Genomic DNA, 19,769 nt, shown 5'->3' on the forward strand with positions numbered 1-19,769 from the left:
CCCTGGTTTGTCCCAGGTTCATAAATCAAGGTTTGGGGCAGTTATTTAGTCTCTCCTATCTGAACAGCTTACTGCTGTTCCCCTCACCCCTGGGCGTCCTAACATCTCTCCCTGTTCCCAGGAGAGCTGCACAGAGGGTAGGAAACCCCTTGTTCTTACCTCATGGGCCCCCATCCTTTCCCAGCCTGTCCACCCACTGGCCTCGGTCTAGCCAGAGCCTTCCCAAAAGGTCTGAGGTGTTCTTCGCAAGCATGTCATCAGTGTGAGGTTCCAAAGGACAAATGGCTGAGGTGCCTATTAACCTGTCAGGGCTGACACTTGCGTTAGTATGTCTCAGCATCTAAAGTGCCTGGCTCCTCTCAGCCGCCTTATTCTTATGTAAGCTAACCATTTTGGCCATGGACTGACTCTCTTGGTTCTTCTTTGGTCTCTTTCTCTCTCTTCCCCTGCCCCCTCTCGGTCTTTGTCATCTTGGTCTTCTTTGTCTCCCTCTCTCTTCTTTATCCTCTTGCTCCCCATTTGTCTCTCTCCTCTCATGGTCCAGTCTATTGTTCTGACCATGTTCCATCTGGACCCTTCCAGAGGCCTCTGGTGGTTCTCTCCCTCATGACTACAATAAAAACAAAAACAAAAAAATTCCCCTCAACCATACCTCAGTCATGTCCTCAAGGCAACACAAAAAGCTTGGGGCCCAGACCTAGTGGAGGATGCTGTCCGGAGGCAAACCCGGATCCAGGCAAGTGTCTGGCCCCTCCTGAGCATCTGCTTCCAATAGCTGTCCTGTGCCAGCAGTGACCATATCTGTTCCTCCCAGATCCTAGAGGAGGAGCTTGCTGTGTCCATAGAGGCAGAGAGTGGGGCTGGTACCTGGCACTCTCTTGAAATCCTGTCTTCCCCAAGTGGTTCTGTGTCATTGATCCCTGGAAACTATTTCTTCCAGCACCTTGTTTTTTGTTGTGTTCTGTGGTAATGTTTTGGCACTTGAGGAGGAAGAGAGCACCAGGCATGCGCTGCTTTTGGAGACATGAGCAAATGACTCAGGGATTCCTCACCTAGATCAGGGGAGGGGCACTAGATTGTGCCAGTGAGGTGACTTGGTGACACAGTACTCTGACTGGCAAATGAGAACCACTCTGTTTCCCATCACACCTGTCCTGGGAGTGTGATGGTCCTGGAGGCTGGTTTTCTTGCTTGGACCATGAAGTTGGAAGTCCTATCTGCTGGGCCGGAGCTCTTCAGCTGTACATGACTATGCAGGCCATGCCACGGCCCTACCTTCCCGACCTAAATCGACACGCACAGAGCCTGGAGTTCTACACCAGCTCCGAGAAATGGGCCTGCTACCCTGAGCTGTGAGGACCTTGGTGTTCCTCTGAGGAGAAGGGTGGCTTCCTGTATCATTGAGAGTTGAACAAGACACCCTTCTTTCTTGGCCCACTCCACTTAGTACCAAAGGGCCCCTTCCCCTTCTGGCTGAGTCTCTCTTGGTTTCATGTTTTGCACAGCTTCTGCCTGGTGGCTCCTGAGGCAGTCAGGAAAAGTGGGCTGCCCCAGCCTGGTCACTTACCTTGTTCTATTTGGGTCCACCTTACTTCTGAACTGTGACAAGCTGCTGTGTGCTGAGGCAGAGTCACAGCCCAGGTTTAGAATGACAGCAGAAAGGAGGCCTAAGACTGAGGAATCCCCAGTCATGGGCCAGGAGCTTAGTGAGCAAGTCTACCCAAAGGCTGCCTAGCCTTGCCCTTGATAGCATCCCACCTACCCAGAGGCACCTGCCCTAGAATGCCGCTGTTGTTAGAGTATGCCTGGGCAGGGACATCCGCCTCCCAGGACAGTGACCAGATCAGCCAGCAGGAACCACTTATCAGAGCAACAAATCAACAAAACAAGCCAGGCCCCTAGGCTCCCAGCTGAGAGAAGTGGGAATTCTGGAGACATGGGACGGGACACAAATGGGAGGTGTCTGGGTTCTGGAGAGGTGGCCCAAGACAAAACAGATGGAGAAGCACCTGTGCACATACCAGTCGATATGTGTTTACCTATGGCCAGCTAGCCCTGGTTACAGAGCACCAGGCTTCCTGTTTGTAATGGGAAAAGTATTCGTTAATTAAGATTTCAGCTTTTGGGTCTTTTAAGTTTTATTTCTCTCTCTTTTTTTTTTACATTAGCACATAGAGTAATAGGCTTCACCATAAGAGTTTTATACACCAGCTTGTTTATTCTCTCTCCTCTCCTTCTCCCCTTCCCCCTTCCCTCCACATGGCTTTTTTCCTCTTTCAAATCTCAGTATTGGCTTACAGTCGTCTCCCCACCCCCAACCTTCCCAGAAGACACCACTTCCTCTCTCTAGTTTGAATACCTGTGTGTGTGTGTGTGTGTGTGTGTGTGTGTGTGTGTATTCACATATAGAAATTAAAATCTAGGCTGCATCCATGAGAGAATGTGTGGTATTTGGTATTTGTCTTTCTGGGCACGAACACCTAAGATAGCACTCAGTTCTATCCATTTTGCTGCAAATGTCATGGATTCATCTTCCTTTGCAGCCGAATGAAATCCCTTTGGGTGCATGGAGCACATTTTCCTGTTCATCCACCCAATGGTGGCTAGCCAGGCTGATTCCACGTTACCTGTCGTGAACAGTGTAGCTAGAAACATGGATATACAAAAAACATCTGCGTTATACTAGCTTGGGTTGGTAAGGCTGGGTCATAGCGTAGTTCTACATTTAGGGTTTTTGTTTCTTTTGGTTTTGGCTTGTTTGTTTGTTTGTTTGTTTGTTTGTTTTAGAACTCTCCTTTGCTGGTTAGTTTTTGCCAGCCAGCTGGGAAGAGAGAACCTTAACTGAGAAGGTACTTACATCAAATTACCTTTGGCATTTTCTTGATTGACAACTGATGTGGAAGGAACCAGACTACTTTGGGTGGTACCACCCCTAGGCAGGAAGTCCTAGGTGGTATATCGAAGCCGGAGGAGTCTCCATGGCCTCTGCTTAAGTTTCTGCCCTGTCCTCCCTTCATCATGGACTGTGAACTGTAAAGCTAAAATAAACCCCCTCCCCAGCGTGCTTTTGGTCGCGGTGTTTATGACAGCAGTGGAAAGCACCTCCATACGAAACTTCACAGTGACTACACGGTCTTGTAGTACCGCCCTGCAATACACAAAGGTTGGAAGCTTAATTTTTAATTTTTTTTTCCTTTGGGAACTCAGGGCCCTTACATGTTCTAGGCAAGTGCTCTTCCACCGAGCTACCTTGCCAGTCGTCATGAGGAATCATGGGCACTTGCAGCAACATGCCTTACTCAATGGTCCGAACCTGAGGACCATGAGGCCTTTGAATGCCTGTGTGGCCAACCTGTGCTACAAACTTGTGAGGTTGCCGGAGATGGATGGGGTCAGTGTCTATAGGATCAGCAAGGGCCAAAAAGGACCATCAGAACCTAGTCAGTCGGGGGCCTTGTTTAGGAATGCCTCCTTGGGACTGCTCATCTGCCCTGGGGAGACATGTCTGAAGTCCCCCGTGCCTCCTCCAGGATGAATAGACCTATGTTCATGAATGTCAGCTCTTTGCTGTTCAATCAGAGGAAGCGGGCACCTGGGGAATGTCAGTTTGTTTTCTGATACTGTGACAAAATGCCCGAGCCCAGAGAGCTGCTTTGCGGTGGCCTTCTTTGGTCGCTGAGGCTGCTTTATGGTTTATCGAGCTGATGATCCTGAAGTCTGGAATGTCCAAGAGCAGGATGCTGGCTTCCCTCCAGAGCCTTCTTCCTGCATCATAAGGTTGTCATAACTTGATGCAGGCAGCAGGTGCGCCAGCTCAGGCCCCTGTACCTTCCTCTTCCTATAAAGCCACTAAAGGCCCTAGGGAGCCCTTCCTTTGTGAACGCATGTATCCCAACTACCTCCCCAAAGCCCCAGCTCCACAGACCATCAACATAGAAATTTGGGGACTAAAGCGACAGCAGGTGAACTTTGAGTCTCCCAGCTCAGACCCTGGGAGTGGGGTGAGGGTGGGAAAGGCAACTACAAGGAGGACACCTTCAGCAAGCACAGAGATGAACAACGTTCTGACTGTCCACATGGCAGAGTCTGGGAAGCTCTGTCTGGAACAGATATGGAGAGAGAGCAGCCCCAGGGCCCCAGCATGACCCGGAGCCGGCCTTATGCTTTACCACTGGGCTCTCTGCAGGGCTGCACAGGGCGCTGTGACTCCCATGACAGATGTTTAGTGGTGACTCCCATCCTCTCGGGCCCACCAGCTTTGCACACAGCAGACTGCTGGGTTTGTTGGTTTGTTTTCTTTAGTCCAGACAGAAACCATATATACAAGTTTCTACAATCCGTATGAGCCGTGCTAGGTGCTAAGGGTGTGAATGTGAGCAAGCATGCCCCAGACTGCCAAGAAATGGTGACACACAGGGTGACACCCTGCCAAGGTCAAGGTGAGAAGGGACAGGTCAACCCGAGTATTATTTGCACCAAGAAGTCCGCTATCAGATGGCCCCCAAAGGCTCATGAGTTAGCAGCTGTGGCGGCACTGTTAGATGCTGGAAACCCTGGGGTTGGATGTCACCCGCACCATCTTTCCAGGGCATTGGTTCTCAAAAGACAGACAACTGAGGGGCTGGAGAGATGGCTCAGTGGTTAAGGGAGCTCTGAGATGCTCCTTTTGAAGGTCTTAGTGTCAGTTCCTAGCACTTCATGCGACACCTCACATCCATCTGCAACTCAGTTCCAGGGAATCTGACACCTTCTCCTGACCTCTGTATACATGAAGTGCAGATATAGGCACAGAGAAAAAAAACACCTGTACGCATAGTTAGTAATATATTTAAAAAAGATGGACAATTGAGACAGGAAACCATAATCAAGCCACTTGCAAAGGACAATGACGCAGGACAGTGAAACAGAGGGCTTGGCAGGGACAGTGGCCTTGGATGACCTGTGAAGTGTGGACTTTGGCACAGGCCCGAGTGTGCCCCGAGGGTGCAGGCAGGAGGCAGCCATTTGCCTCTTCCCTATGAATTGTGACCTGGATATGGGGTCTGGAACAAGCTCTGAGTTCAGGGTGGAAAATCTGTCAGTGACCTTCAGTGAGGCCAAGTGTCTGTTTGCAATGTGCTGCCCAAATGTTTGCGTGGCCTCTCCAGAGGCGCTTGAGGGCAGGTGTGGTACTTCAGGTTTACCGAGACTTGAGGCATTGCTGACAAGGTTGACAGGGAGATAGAAAAGACAAAGAAACTTAAGGTTTAACCTTGGCAAGCAAGCTGGAGAAGGGAGCAAAGAGTTGGAGACCTGGTAGCTCAAGAAGTAAAAGCAATTCCCTACCATTTCTCACAGCTCAGACCCCGAGCGTGGGGAGAACCCACAGTGATCTCCAAGTAAAACCCACAGTCGTCTAGGAGGGATAGCCAGAGAGAGAGAGAGAGTGAGACCTAAGGGCCTGGAGTTTGGCTTTCCCCTTGTTTTCTGGATGGAGCTCTAGTGATTTTTAGCTGCTTGATGTAGGGAGAAGATGGCTCCTGAGCACTTGGGCCTTTCCTATGAAATTACAACCATCCATTTTCGTGCACAAGGGGTGTTCTAAGGGTTTCTTTTTTCCTGAAACCAAGCCAATTGCAAGGTCAACAGTTATCCTGCATACCCAGCTGTATCTCCATGTCCTTTCTGGGGTGTGTGTGTGTGTGTGTGTGTGTGTGTGATTGGCTACTTTCTTTGATGCTGTTACAAAATCCGGAAGAGAAGAAACCTGGGCAGGAAGGGTTTATCACAGAGCTCAGTTTAAGGCTGTAGTCCATCATGGTGGTGGAGGCTGTAGCTATGACAACGGGAGCAGGAGCTAGCTGGTCACTTTGTATCCAGTTGGAAACCAAGAGAAACAAACGCTGGTACTTGGCTGGCTTTCTTCCTGTTCCTTTTTGATTGGATCCTAGACACTTCCTCAGTTAAACCTCTCCAGAAATGCCTTCAAGTGTTATCTCCTAGGTGGCTCCAAATCTCACCAAGCTGCCGGTCAAGATAAACCATCACAGTGGGCATGCAGGCTTGCCTATACTAATAACAGTATATAACACAGAGCCACGTTTCTCTGCATATACAGACCTATGATAATGTTAATCAATTAGGCACAGTGGGAGATTAACACGAACAACTCATACTACAGAGAAACCACAACATTAAATACAAGCTATGTAATGTGCTCTGTCTCCTCCCAAATACCACTGGGCTGTGATCACCTTTCCTATGAGGGTGACGTTCGATGACCCTGGGCCCACGGGATGAGATGCAATGAGGTCAGTGACACAGACCAGACATGTGACCACATGGGATTTGGCATGCCCCTCCCCTGAGACACAAGCACGAGCGTTCTGAGAGTCTTTGAAACCCAGTGAGGCAAGTCGGTGGGCATCATATACATGATGCACCATTCCTGGACAGGATGGAACAAGATGGCCTAGGGTTTCATCTTGGTGCTCAGGTGTTGCACAGTGATTTCTTTCTAGAAATTTCCATGTAGTGTTTCCAGACTAAGGTTGACCACAGGTAACAGACATCATGAAAGTGAAATGGGGGAGGGGAGAGGGGAGGATGGCTCTACCGGGAAATGTGCAGCAGAAAACCAAAAGATTCAGAAATACATAGAGATGAAAACAGGCTCAGGAGACACTCTTGGTGCTTGAAGTTTCCCATCCTGCCGTTTGTGACCACAGTATGGTTCTGTCCACATTAGGCTCATGCCTGCCTTTCCCCAGTGGCCTGTGGAGAAAGCACCTTGCCTTGCCAGTATGCACCATCAAAATCCTGGTTCCCAATCCATAAAATTACATTGTGGGAGGATGAACTGTGTCCCATGCAAGCATTAGGCTGGCCCTTCCTCTTTTTCTCCTGGAGACTGGACTCCTGCAGGAGAGAGATTTGGAGCACAGGCCTATGGCCTGGGGAGACAATGTCAGTTCCCATTGCTCCCAGACTGCTCCGACACCCCCCCCCCCCATCCTTAGAAGAATACTTAAGAAGATGGGTCTGAGAGTCAGGGAAACATTGAAAATGGATGTGGGTTAGTTAGCACTCTCTGGAGAAAGGAGTCCCTGGAAGCAAAAGGCAGACTTACCTACAGAAATCAGAGGGTTGAGGCTGGCAGTCACTTGTCACCACAGCCAGTCCACAGAGCATGTGGAGGCCTGTCCCTAGGTTGCCAAGGTGATCCACAGTCTCCTGCCTGTGAGGAAGGCTGCAGGGGTTGACAGTTTTTGTTTTGTTTTTTGTTTTATTTTGTTTTTTTCCCTTTCTCTTGGCCAGCAGTAGGGTATTCATTTTCTCTGACCTGGTTTCCATGGCGTCGGGTATTGTTGCTGTTTGTTTAAAGGAGTAACCAACTTGTGTCAAGAGATGCTGAGGACATCGTTGGATCAGCTAGGAAAAATGGCCCGTGTTACTGTCATACCCCACATACCCTGAAGACCCTGCACAGGGACCTCATGACAGCCAGGAGCCAAGTAAAGGCGTGCTGCAGCAGTGTGAGATAGAGCCAGCAGCCAGCACACACCGTGAGGCTGGCACTGATCTGTGGTCTAGAGAAGCCACAGAAAACACAAGAGAGGACAGGCCCTGAGGAAACACACATGGCCTGCCGTTCAAGGCTCCGTGTTAGCGCTTAAATCAAGAAGTCTGGACTCAGCCTGAGCCTCCTGGAACGAGCTGGACCAAAGGTGGAACAGGGCTGCAGGACATAAGCCTGGGTACATGTCCCCTCCCGTCTCAAAACCAGAAATCCACAGGTGTGTTTCAGGGCTAGCTTCTTCAGAAGATACTTCCCAACCAGACAGACACAGCACTGAGTGGGGATAGAATGCATGAGGTGCTGGTTTAGGCAAACTTAAAGCAAAAGGCAAATTCAGAGCTGGGAGGGTGACAGGCTGGGATCCTGAGGAAACCAAAGGGGTGGGACTCAGAGAAGGGCCACCTATTCCCTGTGCCTGCCAGGCTCCTCTGCTCACAGAGTGCCCAGGCGTTAGGCACTGGGCTAGTGGAGGTGGGTTATCTTGGGACTGGTCCACTGCACCTACTCCATCTCTTACCTTTTTTCTGTGACTCCCATGGTCCCAGGCCTGCTGGAACCCATCCTCCTGGCCCTCAACCTCCACGGTAGCCCTTTAGAACTAGATGTTCTCCCAGCCCTGCCCCCCAAAACCCAATAAGAAAGGAGAGAAGGAGGAGCAAGAAGAAACTCTTAGTGGCCTCAAAGGCTGTCTCCTCTGTAGGACCCATAAGAGGCAGGCCGAGACAGGGCTTACTTGGCAGTTCTTATTCAGGATGCCAAGGAGTGAGCGGCTGATTTTCCTTCTTGGGCTACTAGGAGACCGGGCCCCTTCTTCCCTTGCTGACCTTGTGTGGAGGGAGGGAAAGTATGTGGCTAAAACATAGGACTTCTGCTTCAGCCAGCTTTTCTTTCAGAAGACCATAGGACTGGGCAGGACAATGGGTTGAACCTGTCAGGATGCCTGGCTGTTCCTGCTCCGGCTGTAGGCCACATTCCTCACACTGGGAGGAGGAGCTAGGGGTGGGAGTGGGGCCAGAAGATTCCTGAGCAGGGACAGGGGTCCCTCCCCCACCCCACCAACTGCTTCATCTCCACCCTTCCTTTTTAAAGAGTGAGATTCATACGCGTGAAGACAGCTTCAGTGGCAAAGCACAGAAGGATGGGATAATAAGTGGAGTCTTGCGCACGGGAGGGAAAGGCACGCCACTGCCTTGGAACAGGTCCACGATGCCGCGGTGTTGAAGCAACCTGAGTGTCCATCTGTGGACATGTGGAGACGCAAAAAATACTTCACACACCGGAACATGATTCTGCTTACGGAGGAAGGGAATTCTGGCACATCCTGCGACATGGCTGGACAGTGCTGGAACCCTGTGATAAGTCAGTCCAAAGAAGACACTATGATTCCACTTGCACAAGGTCCCTAAAGCGTCAGTGTCAGAGACAGAGAGTGGGGGTGCAAGGCTGAGGCTGGGAATGGGGAGAGGAGCTGGCGTTGAATGGTACAGAGCTTCAGTGGGGGTGGGGTGAGGACTCTGGAGGCAGACAGAATGCTGCTGAACTGTATCCACAAACATGGGTAAAGGTGACCCGATGCGGCGATACATTCATCTTAGTCCCTGTACTGAGGCAGAGGGAGGGGGATCATGAGTTCAAGGACAGCTCTAGCTCTACCACAAGACCCTGTCTCAAAAATAAAAAGGGAAAGTAGCTGGATGGTGGTGACACACCAACACTCAGGAGGCAGAGGCAGACAGATCTCTGAGTTCAAGGCCAGCCTGGTCTACAGACTGAGTTCTAGGACAGCCAAGGATACACAGAGAAGTCCTGTCTTGGGAAAAACAGCCACCCAACCAGCCACCCAACCAGCCACCCAACCAGCCACCAAACCAGTCAACCAACCAGCCAATCAACCAGCCAACCAACCAGCCACCCAACCAGCCACCCAACCAACCACCCAACCAGTCAACCAACCATCCAATCAACCATCCAACCAACCAGCCACCCAACCAGCCACCCAGCCAGCCACCCAACCAGTCAACCAACCAGCCAATCAACCATCCAACCAACTATCCAACCAACCAGCCACCCAACCAGCCAATCAACCAGCCACCCAACCAGCCAACCAATCAGCCACCCACCCAGCCAGCCAACCAGCCAACCAACCAACAAATAAATGGCTAAGTGATAATTTACATTTTATGCATATCACCAACATGTAAAAAGCATCTAAAGCTAAGTACAAGAGTTCAGCAACATAAAATACCTAAACCTCCCAGAATTCCCCATCCCGTCCTCAGACTCCAGAGGCCACAGGAGTGCAGGGGTCAGCCAAGCGCTCTGAGGTGGGGCTCCACCCTGCAGGTGGATAGGCCAGGACAAGAGATGTGGGAAGGTAGCATGGCCTGAGGCCGCTCACCAGCAGTGTTGGAAGTCAGCATCTGCAGAAGACACAGCCGCAGCCAGGGCTTGGACCAGCCATCTTCTTTTCTTCCTTCCCCCAGTTAATCATACACGCAACAGAAGCACATCAAACGTTACCCAAGAATGAAAGACGTACACTGGACAGACAGTCTCCAAAGGACCCTGCACCCAGGTGACTGGCTTCTCTCAGGTGTCCACTGTATTTACAGAGAATGGATAGAAGGAGAGGGTCTTTACTGTGGGTGTCAGAGGTGCAGCTAGAGCTCTGTGGCTTACTCTGGGGTATTTATGAAGATGGAGAACTACTGGGAATAATACAACCCAATGCAGACACTGGAAATGCCAACTGATCCATGGGAGATGTATTTGGGGTAATTCTGGAAACATGGTCTTCACGCAGCAGGTGCAGGCTAGGGACTGAAGGGAAATGTTCTCAGCTATGGTGAAGACTCTGGTGAACAGGGCTTCAGGGAGAGACTTAGAGGCCAGTGTGTTCTTTCCTAGCCAGGGTCAAACCTTCAAAGACCCCTGGTGTCTGCTGCCTCAGATCCGCCCAGAGCATGAGCCTGAATAATCATATCAGCAATGTGTGCGTCATGCCTGACCGACCAACGCTGGGTCACATGACTGTCTTAGTAGATGGCAAGCAACTACAGCAGCCTAGTTGGCCACACTGCACCCAGCAGATCCACACAACATAAGGGTGGAGGTTTGGGACCCTTGCTGCCTCATAAAACCCTATGTGGGGGCAAGGCCATAGGGAGCAAAGCCAGGCCAAGGGAAATAGCTGGGCACCGAGACCCAGGAAGGGGACCTGGCCAACGTCTGGAACTTCTCTGAGTGTGGCCTGCAATGACAGGCCAGCATCTATTATCACAAGTCAAAGGTGGTCCTGGGGGTGGGGGTGGGGCATTGAGGCACCTTGTAGAGCTAGGCAGCTAAGAGGCAAAGATGGCCCCTTCCTTCCAGATAGGCTCCAAGGAACTCTGCCATGGCCTACCCACCCACGCGATCAATCATGCTGGCAGAGAGGGCGGGGGATAGTGAATCAGCAAGCTGGCCCTGCCCCACAGCAGGTGACCAGGTTGTAACTACCATACATAGCCTTGGTCTGGGAGAACCTCAGAACAGGAGAGCCATCTACACTGGGGGGTGGGGGGTGGGGGGGGATCAGGAAGGTCTAGAGGGTCTGTCACATGACTCTGAGGGTGATGGTGTGTGTGTGGGGGGAGGCTGGTGACACACTTCTCCGGACACTATCGCTGCTCTTCCAGAAAGAAGACTACAACCTGAGGGGCAGGGGAGCAGCCAATTTGAGCTTGTCTACATGCTGTGGCTGACCACTCCGTGGCCCGAGACAAGCCAATCCACCTTGTCAAGTGTAAACGCTGTCCGTCCCGTGTAATCGTCACTCACAGGTTATGCAGATAATAAGGGAGAGATGAAGCTCAGAGACAAAAGGCTGGGGTGGGGGTACAGAAAGGACCACGGAGAAAAGGTACAGCCTAGGAAGAGCCTGGGGTACAGCCACACCCCAGAGCCTGGGGTACAGCCACACCCCCGAGGGCTTAGAAAACCTTTACTATTTGTTTTGCGTCTCAGATGTCACTTAGAAACACCAGGCCCATAATGAGACCTTTGCTACCAAATTTAAATTGCTTTATGACTTCAAATGTGCACAGAGCTTGCCAGGGTTGAGGTAGGCAAGGTTATCATGACTTCGTATCTTCCATGTTAGTTTTAAAGATCAGTGTTTGTTTCCAAGTACGGAGAACCAAAAGTGGTGATACGGCACTTGCAGTCTCCACTACCCTGATGCAGGGGGCTTGCTTGGGCCCCCAAGTGCAGAGCTGGCCTAATGAAGAAAGTGAAACTCCATCTCCAAAGAAAAAATTGAATATATAGTTATGAAAAATATATATATATATGAAATAATAAGCAGTAAAGGCAATCCAAATTTATTGTTTTGATGATAACCGAGCATGGTAAACATGATGCACGTTTCTATTATATAAATACATTTTATATAATTATATACTCTTACATACATTTTTATATATTACACACATTATATATAATGTATATATCATGTGTATAGTAAATATTGTATGTATAGTATATATTATATGTATACATGTGCATTATTTATATGTATTATATATTTAATATATACATTATATACATATATAACATGTATATGTATGTATTTACATATACGATGTTGACATGTATGTGCATTATATCCATATTGCATACATACATTTACATATTTTTATATATACTACAATCATATAATATATAAATTCTATTATATAAATATTTTAGATCTTTCAAAAAGAAGTTTAGATTGTGCCTTATGTGAAGAATTTAAGTTTTTTTATTATATCTTGATTTATCCATCTATTCATTTGTGTGAGTGTGTGTGCATGCATGTGGGGAGCAGGGGGCTTGTGTGTCACAGCAACATGTGGAGGTCAGAGGTCAACCTGTGGGAGAGTTGGTTCTCTCCTCCCACTCTTCAGGTCCTGGGGCTCAAACTCAGGTCGTCGGGCTTGGCAGCAAGAGTCTTTACAGGCTCAGTACCCCTCTGCCCTGTGAGCAGTCTTAGATCTGTCTTTTTATTTTTAGAAAGAGAATTCTTTATGCCTGATGTTGAAAGCACCATGTTTAATATTTAATGTTTCATCGTACCTCCCAATTACCCAGCATCCTCCTGCGTTCGAAGCATGTTATATGCACAGCTTCTGCAATAGTGCCACAGTATCTCTTACAGCATGCTGAACTCCTGTGTGATGCTTTCCTTTGCCTGAGGTTGCCTTGAAGCTGGGATTCTCCAGGACTCACTCTTACAGTGTGCCAGCGTTTAAGAGTTGAAGTTCCAAGAGGACTCTGCAAATTTGAGATGTTAAAACGGCTCCTGTGTTTACTTCCTGGGGCTGCCATAACATATCCCCAGCACTGAACTGTTTCCTCCAGAAGCTGAGGTATGGCATGCACCTCCTGAACTACTAAAGTGGGTGTGGAAGCCTCAGAAGGACCTGTCCATGGTCCCCCAGTTCCCTCCCTGACTTCTGCCTTAGAGAGGCTTTTCTGCCTTGCCAGTATCGTTTCTCTTTTTTCTCCCTCACTCCTTCCTTCCTTTTCTTTTCTTTTTCGAGACAGGGTTTCTCTGTGTAGCCCTGGCCAATCTAGAACTAGCTGTGAAGACCAGGGTGGCCTCGAACTTACAGAGATCCTCCTGTCTCTGCCTCCCAAGTGCTGGGATCAAAGGTGTGCGCCACCACAGCCCAGCCGGTCTCTTTGTTCTTAGGAGGACCCGGTCACTTTGAAATTTAGGACACCCCACCAGTGCAGGATGACCTCATCTTGGCCAGTTGCAACAGCTCTGTTTGTACAGGGGTTGGGGGGACTTACGACATCTTTGGGTAGATGCAGGTTAGCCTGAATGGTACCCGTTTGAACTTGTAGGCGGCCATTGATGGGGGTTCATGTCATTGTCTGAGAGTTTCCACTGGTGACTGGAGCTTCGCTGCTGGCTGCATGTTAGTCTGAGGGACTGGTTCTCATTTTCCACCCAGGTCTCACGACTGGATCTCATCCAAGGTCTTTCTCATTGAAATACAGCCTGACCTGTTCATTTCACCTAAAAATGAGAACCGGTGCTTAACACAGGCAGGAGCAAAGGGTGAGGCTGAGCCACGCGGGCTCCTTACACCCTGCAGTCCTGCCTGGTCCTTCTCTCCAGCACCTCAGCTCAGCTCCCCGTGTAGGCTGTTTGTGTTCTCCTTCTCCTTGTAGGGAAGTTTATACTTTCACTGTTTCCCACACGTGTGTTGAAACCCGATCCTCAAGCCGAGCGTGGTGGTAGGGGGAGGTGCCTGAAGGGTAGGGGGAGGTGCCTGAAGGGTAGGAGGAGGTACCTCAAGCCGAGCATGGGGGTAGGGGGAGGTGCCTGAAGGGTAAGGGGAGGTGCCTGAAGCCGAGCATGGGGGGAGGGGGAGAGATGTCTCATGGCTCTTCCATACAGATGGATCAAGGTTACTAGCAAGAGAGGTTCCCTCGCAAGACGATGACTTTGCGGTCCTGTCTTGCTCTCTGGCTGACACCACAGGCTGACACATAGGTAGGCCCCCATCCGGTGCCCTGTCTCTCTACCTTGGACTTCCCAGCCTCATGCACAGTGAGAAGACGCTCCCTGAAGATAGCCTGCTTTGCACTTTCTGGGGGTCTGTCACAGCAGTTTACAGTGGGATACCGTCTTCCGGCTCTAAGGGCCGCAGTGAGATGTCTACACCCATAGCTCCTGTTTGTCTTTGGGATGATTGTCATCAGCCAGGGAGGGTTGCTTAAACTCTGGGAGTGACATATAGGTCAGCCACCCAAACCCTAGAAACACAGCAGGAAAGAGCTGGTTCCTGGAAACTAGTAACCAAACAAAAGAGCCAGACTTTTTTTCATTGACCCAAATCGAGAGATGCCCGAGGTAAATAAATGTTTTTCTTATTTATCCTGAGAGCTCTTTCTATATTAAGGACATTGGTCCTTTATATCTTTCTTACCTATCTTGTTTTGCTTTTTGTTTTTTCCTTGGTGGGTATTTCTCCTCTCTGAGGCCAGAGGCTGCCTTTGAGTACCACAGTGACCATGATGCCCTTGCTCGGCAGCCTCATTACACAATCAGAGCTTGCCACCAGACCCCGCTCTCAGGGTATGAACAATACCACTGAAGGGAAGAGAATACTCAGCTAGTGCTTCAGCGCGTGGTTGGCATAAAGAAGTTTATCATCACTTCTACAGACGTCACAGGCGCATGTTAGAGCCAAGAAGCCATAGCTGCCCCTGATGAAGGTCTGGGGTGGGGGGTGGGGGGAGGATTAAAAGCTTCTATGTTTATACAGAAAGAGCAGATACCAAGGGCCGCTCCACCCAGTACACAAGTCCTCACTCAATCTTAAAAAGTGATAAGAAATGTAACTTTGATCTGGCTAGCCTTTTGATCAAGCTGTGAATTAAAGGCAATGGGCGGTGTGCCAACCTCTCCCGGAGGCTGGCACTGCCCTTCGTGGGAGGAGCCAGGTGGAGCCAGGGAAGGGATGGCATGGTGTACCCTCCGGTCACAGGTGTGGTCAGGTTAGATTCTGAAGCATCTCTGTTGGCACCTGGCTTTTCCCTTTTCCTGACAGGAGGAGAAAGAGGCAGATGGTAGTGTCACTGAAGGCGCTTGAAGGACTTGCTCCTCGCTGAATAGCCTCAAGTAACTGAGGGATCGACAGGGAAGTATCCCTAGGGAAAGTGGACCTATTTTGTGCTGGAACCATGTTCCCCAAGCTTCGGAGAGTGTTCACTTGGGACCCAGCTGGCTCTGGCTGCAGGCTTGACCTGTTCACCCACAGTTACTACCCAGGAAGGAAAGATGTCAGGATGACTGACAGCAGGCCCTGGGAGGTGGCTTAATACAGGATGGGACCAACAGAGAGGGAGAAGTTAGTGGTGGGGGAGGGGCACCTGTGCAGCCTGGAGGGGTGCCTGAGTCTCCTGCGATGAAGAAATAATATAAGGAAGGAATGAAGAGAGAGGGAGGGAGGGGAGGGGAAAGAAACGTAACCAGGGAATCTCCCAAATGCTAGTAACCGAGGGCCTCTACGATAGTGTGCCCTGTGGGCACAGCTTCACACCGCACCCCTGGCTCACACAGAAACACAGGGAGCCAGAAGCAGGTGGAAGGAGGCTTCAAGGAGCTCCTTCTCGAAGGTGAGCAACCTGCTCTCTCAGGGGTGGGTTCCAGTGTCACCTCTGAGGGAGACTGGGACAGTGTGGCTTCTCTTGTGAGTCCCATGCAGAGTCACACACTACTAGGTGAATGAGGCAAGGCACAGACACTTGGAATGTGTTCGTTTGGGGAACGCTAGCAGTGGGTAGCCTCAGGGTCTAGCTGTCTGTCCTCTCTCTCTTTTTATCTGTAGTTCCTCAGATCTCTGGGCTGATGCCCTCTACTGCTCTCTACCCACACAGGACTGAAACAGATGCTGGCCTTCCTATGCCCTGTAGGGGAGGGGCCCCGAACAAGACATGCCACACTAAAGCCACCAAACCACAAACACTTTGAAGGAGTAATGGGAGAGAGAGAGAGAGAGACTCAGTTTGAAGTCATTGGTTAGTGTGAGGTTGGGGGCTGGGACACTGAGGAGCCAAGTCACCTATAGAATGAGCGTGGTACACTCAGTCACCATGAGTCTCCCAGCAAGTACCTTCACCAGTTCAAGAGGGTCCCCTGTTCCCAGCACCCTGTCTGTTGTAGAAGTCAGTGTTGGACAGGATGTGGCAGGCATCATCAACTCTGCAAGACTCCTTTTATGGGGAAGCCTTGGATCCTCGGTTCGAGAAAGCCCCGTGTAAGGCTAGGGACAACCAGGTGCTTCCTGGGGGTCTCCGAGGACGTCAGCCCACACCATGGTACTATGTTTGCTGCTAGCTTTGGTACCTGGACTGCAGCCTAGTTGGCTTACAAGGCCACTGTCTAATGGATAGTACACAGAGGAGCCTCTGTGCCTGTTTCCATGTTTGCATTTCTGTGTGCACCCATGAATCTGTGTACATACGGGTATGTTTGTACATACGCAGGACTGTTTGTGTGCTTTGTGTTTCTATGTCAGTGGCCGTGAACGTGTGTGTTGCCGTGTGTATATCTAGACTTGCAAAACACCCAACCCCACTCACGTATAGACACTTACGCATATAATGTACCAAATGAGGGTAAGAATGTTTCTTTTATTTAGCCTGGAGCCTCGAGAGAGCACCCAATTGCTGGGGTGACCCGTGGAGAGGTCAGGATGAATCAGACTAATTGGAAACGAACAGGAAAGGGTGAGATCATCATGTTGGATGTGACAAAGCAGCAGGGAGGGCGAGGGTCAGCACTGTGTACTAAACTCCACAGCAAAATAAGATCCAGGAAAGTGGCAGCAGCAGAGAGCCCCGCCCCCTGGACACAAGCGGAGGGAGAGCTCCAGGCAACTAGGCCAAAAGTCCCTCTTAGTGACCAGTCCGCATGGCAAAGCAGGACACTTTAGGTACTGTTTTGGCCAAGGGATGGTGACACACACACATCCATCAGAGAAGTTCTTTCTCCGCTTCCAGACTGCCCTATCCTTTGTGGCCCGCCTTCTCCTACCCCATCAGCCCTGGGCAGTTTATTAACTTGGACAGACCCAGAGCCACACAAAGGGGCACAGGTGTTGCTAATGAGGTAAAAGAAGATGGTTTTATTTGCTCTGTGCCCATATGTCCCTGCTTGATGGCAGTCTGCACTCAGCCAGTCTAAGACCCCAAGAACAATGGCCAGCCAGCAGGACTAGGAGCTGGTCATGTCTGCCTGCCATCACTGTAGGGCTGTAAAACAGAGCTCTACCAATTCCTCCCTGGGGCCCCGGAGTGCAGACGCTGTGGCACATAGCAGTCAGCTGTTCTCGAAGCTTCTCTGTCCGTCTATCTCCACATGCCTGTCGGGGATCGACTAGATCCCTGGGATGGACTCCAAAACCATCTTCCTTTACCCCGTGTCCATCTGTCCGTCTGTCTCCACATGCCTGTCGGGGATCGACTGGATCCCTGGGATGGATTCCAAAACCATCTTCCTTTACCCCGTGTCCAGGCTCAGACCTGCCCTTTGGGGGCCCTGCACTAAGCCAAGTTCTGTGTGGACAGCACAGGCAAAGCTCAGGGCAAGGTGAGGGTTACAGGGCCACATGGGTCTCCTGGTGTCTGGCCTGTTTTGACCCCAAAGTCAGAGCCATACTGGGACGAGCACTGGCCTCTCCTCTGCCTCGTTGGCTCATCCAGACAGCAGAAGTTTACCAAGAAGGGATGACCCAGAGACCAGATGGGTGGTGTGGGCAAGGGAGGCAGAAACGAAGCTCCAGTCAGCCCCTTTGTCCACGCAAGGCCCTTTTCAAGGACTTAGCACTACCACTCTCAAATACTGTCTGTCTCTTCCTTTCCCAGGGCTGAGCCCATTGATCCCATCTGAAGCTGGAAATGATGTCAGCTAGAATTAATGGCTGCTTTATCTGTGCTAGAGCTACGGAATGTGCTAGAATTCAGATTGGTGATGAAGCCATCCCCGGTTGCTGAAAGTAATTCTCTGCCTCCAGAGAGGCCTTGAGAGGAAGCCCAGTGTTGGGTATCCCCTTATCTCTAGTCATAGCACTATCTGTCTGTCTTTCGGCCCAGCCAGGCAGAGCATGCTGGGAAAATCCCATCGGCAGCTGCATCTCCTCCAGTGTGACCACTGGGGTTTCCTGGGGGAACCCACCTGAGGAAGTCTGGCTCATTAAAATCTAAATTGAAACAAAATGCAAATTCCTGAGAAGTCAGTCTAGGTTTCCAAGAAGTTCCAGTGTGGTCTGACAGACGTTCTTTGATGCGTTCTGCAACTCACTCCAGCTGAGGTCCAGTGGCATGCCAGGCTCGAGATGGGGTAGTTCTGACTCTGCATCCCGAGGGGACAAACAGATGACTTGAACACCGGGTGCCTCAGGGGACCGGTGATGGCTGTCTCACATACAAAGCCACCAATTTGAGCCATGTTATGTGCTATAGTTTGGCATCCCTGACAGCCAGAAACTTGCAGAGCACCCTGGGGCAGGACACATCAGGCAGAAATCATTGTGAATTCCACAGAAAGCAAGGTGACAGATGTGGCAGCATTGGCAAGAAGCAGGGTCTAGGTACTCGCCACCACTTTATAGAGATGGCAGATGAGCTTCCTGGGGCTGCAGAACAAATGGCCACAAAGCCAGGTGTGGTGGGCAGGCCGGTGATCCCAGTCTACCCACCCATGAAGGAACTCACCCCCATGGGGCTTCAGAGGCCTTTGCAATGCAGTCTATAGAGCCCATTCCAGTCCATCACCCTGACTCTATCAACAGAGGAGGGAAATATCTCACTCCAAGGGAAAGAATGATTCAGAATCTAGCACCTGGGAGAGGTGCAAATGTCCTGAGGTGATAGAATAAAACAGCATAAACTGCGGGCTCCAACCAGGTTCACTGTCTCATGTATTCTGAGGCCGGACGTCCAAGGTCAAGCTGGCTTAGGGCTGGGTCGCCTGAGGTAGCTCTCCTTCACCTGAAGATGTGTCCTCACGGAGTCCTTCCTCTGGAAATTTCCCCTCTTGTGGCTCCGTGGTCGGGATGTGTCCAGCCATAGGCAAGAGTTAGCATTTCCACTGACTATGTAGGTGGAGGCTCCTGAGCTCCCAGGATGACGCTGATGGAAAACCGTTTCATTCCTTCTGTCCCTTGGCTTTGCTCCCTAGGGACCAATTTGGGATGTGCAGTGTGGGCTTTGGCTTTCCTGGGTCTGATGTAGCTTGAGCTACATGTAGGTTGATGGTGGCCCTGAAGATAGATATGCATTCTGTCTGTGGGTCCTAGTGGGCAAAGGGACCCTGGCCACTGGACATTATACCAGGGCTCAGCTCTCCCTGATGAGCTGCAGGCACCAGCTGGGCTCTAACAAGGGTTATCTTGGGCCTGTCTGCTGCCGGGACAGCACCAACTGTGTGTGTCCAACGTCCCATCAAATTAAACATAAGAAACATGCAGTTGGTAGTTTCTGCCAGCCAACAGAGTCTCTATTGTCTCTTCCTCCTCTCTGTATGGAAGAGCTCTCCTTAAAGTGCAAATGCTATTAAGGCCAGTGAGGGTGGCCCCACAGATGGGCAGGTAGTGAATGGGCTCACAGAGCTCCCAACAACAGACAGAAGAGGGACCCAGGCCAGCCAGCCATGTAAGAGCCCTGGGTTATG

The 19,769-nt window shown here is 50.5% G+C and overlaps 2 long non-coding RNA genes across 4 annotated transcripts; both read right to left on the minus strand.

The window, feature by feature from the left end:
• Positions 1-7,022: 7,022 nt before the first annotated feature.
• Positions 7,023-8,448, minus strand: Gm41565. Of its 2 annotated transcripts, none has more exons than XR_876743.3 (3): positions 8,292-8,448; positions 7,322-7,410; positions 7,023-7,228 (listed from the first exon to the last, which is right to left on the minus strand). It is a non-coding gene; the product is annotated as a predicted gene, 41565 (long non-coding RNA). The 2 variants fall into 2 exon arrangements; XR_876744.2 differs by lacking the exon at positions 8,292-8,448 and adding an exon at positions 8,076-8,142.
• Positions 8,449-9,850: 1,402 nt separating this feature from the next.
• Positions 9,851-13,811, minus strand: Gm30509. 2 transcript variants are annotated; one of them, XR_876742.2, is made up of 4 exons: positions 13,710-13,811; positions 13,376-13,604; positions 12,653-12,850; positions 9,851-10,158 (listed from the first exon to the last, which is right to left on the minus strand). It is a non-coding gene; the product is annotated as a predicted gene, 30509 (long non-coding RNA). The 2 variants fall into 2 exon arrangements; XR_876741.1 differs by lacking the exon at positions 9,851-10,158 and having other exon boundaries at positions 12,304-12,850.
• Between the last annotated feature and the right edge of the window lie 5,958 nt (positions 13,812-19,769).

This window comes from Mus musculus, chromosome 17 (genome assembly GCF_000001635.26).
Source record: "Mus musculus strain C57BL/6J chromosome 17, GRCm38.p6 C57BL/6J".
Taxonomy (NCBI): Eukaryota; Metazoa; Chordata; class Mammalia; order Rodentia; family Muridae; genus Mus; species Mus musculus.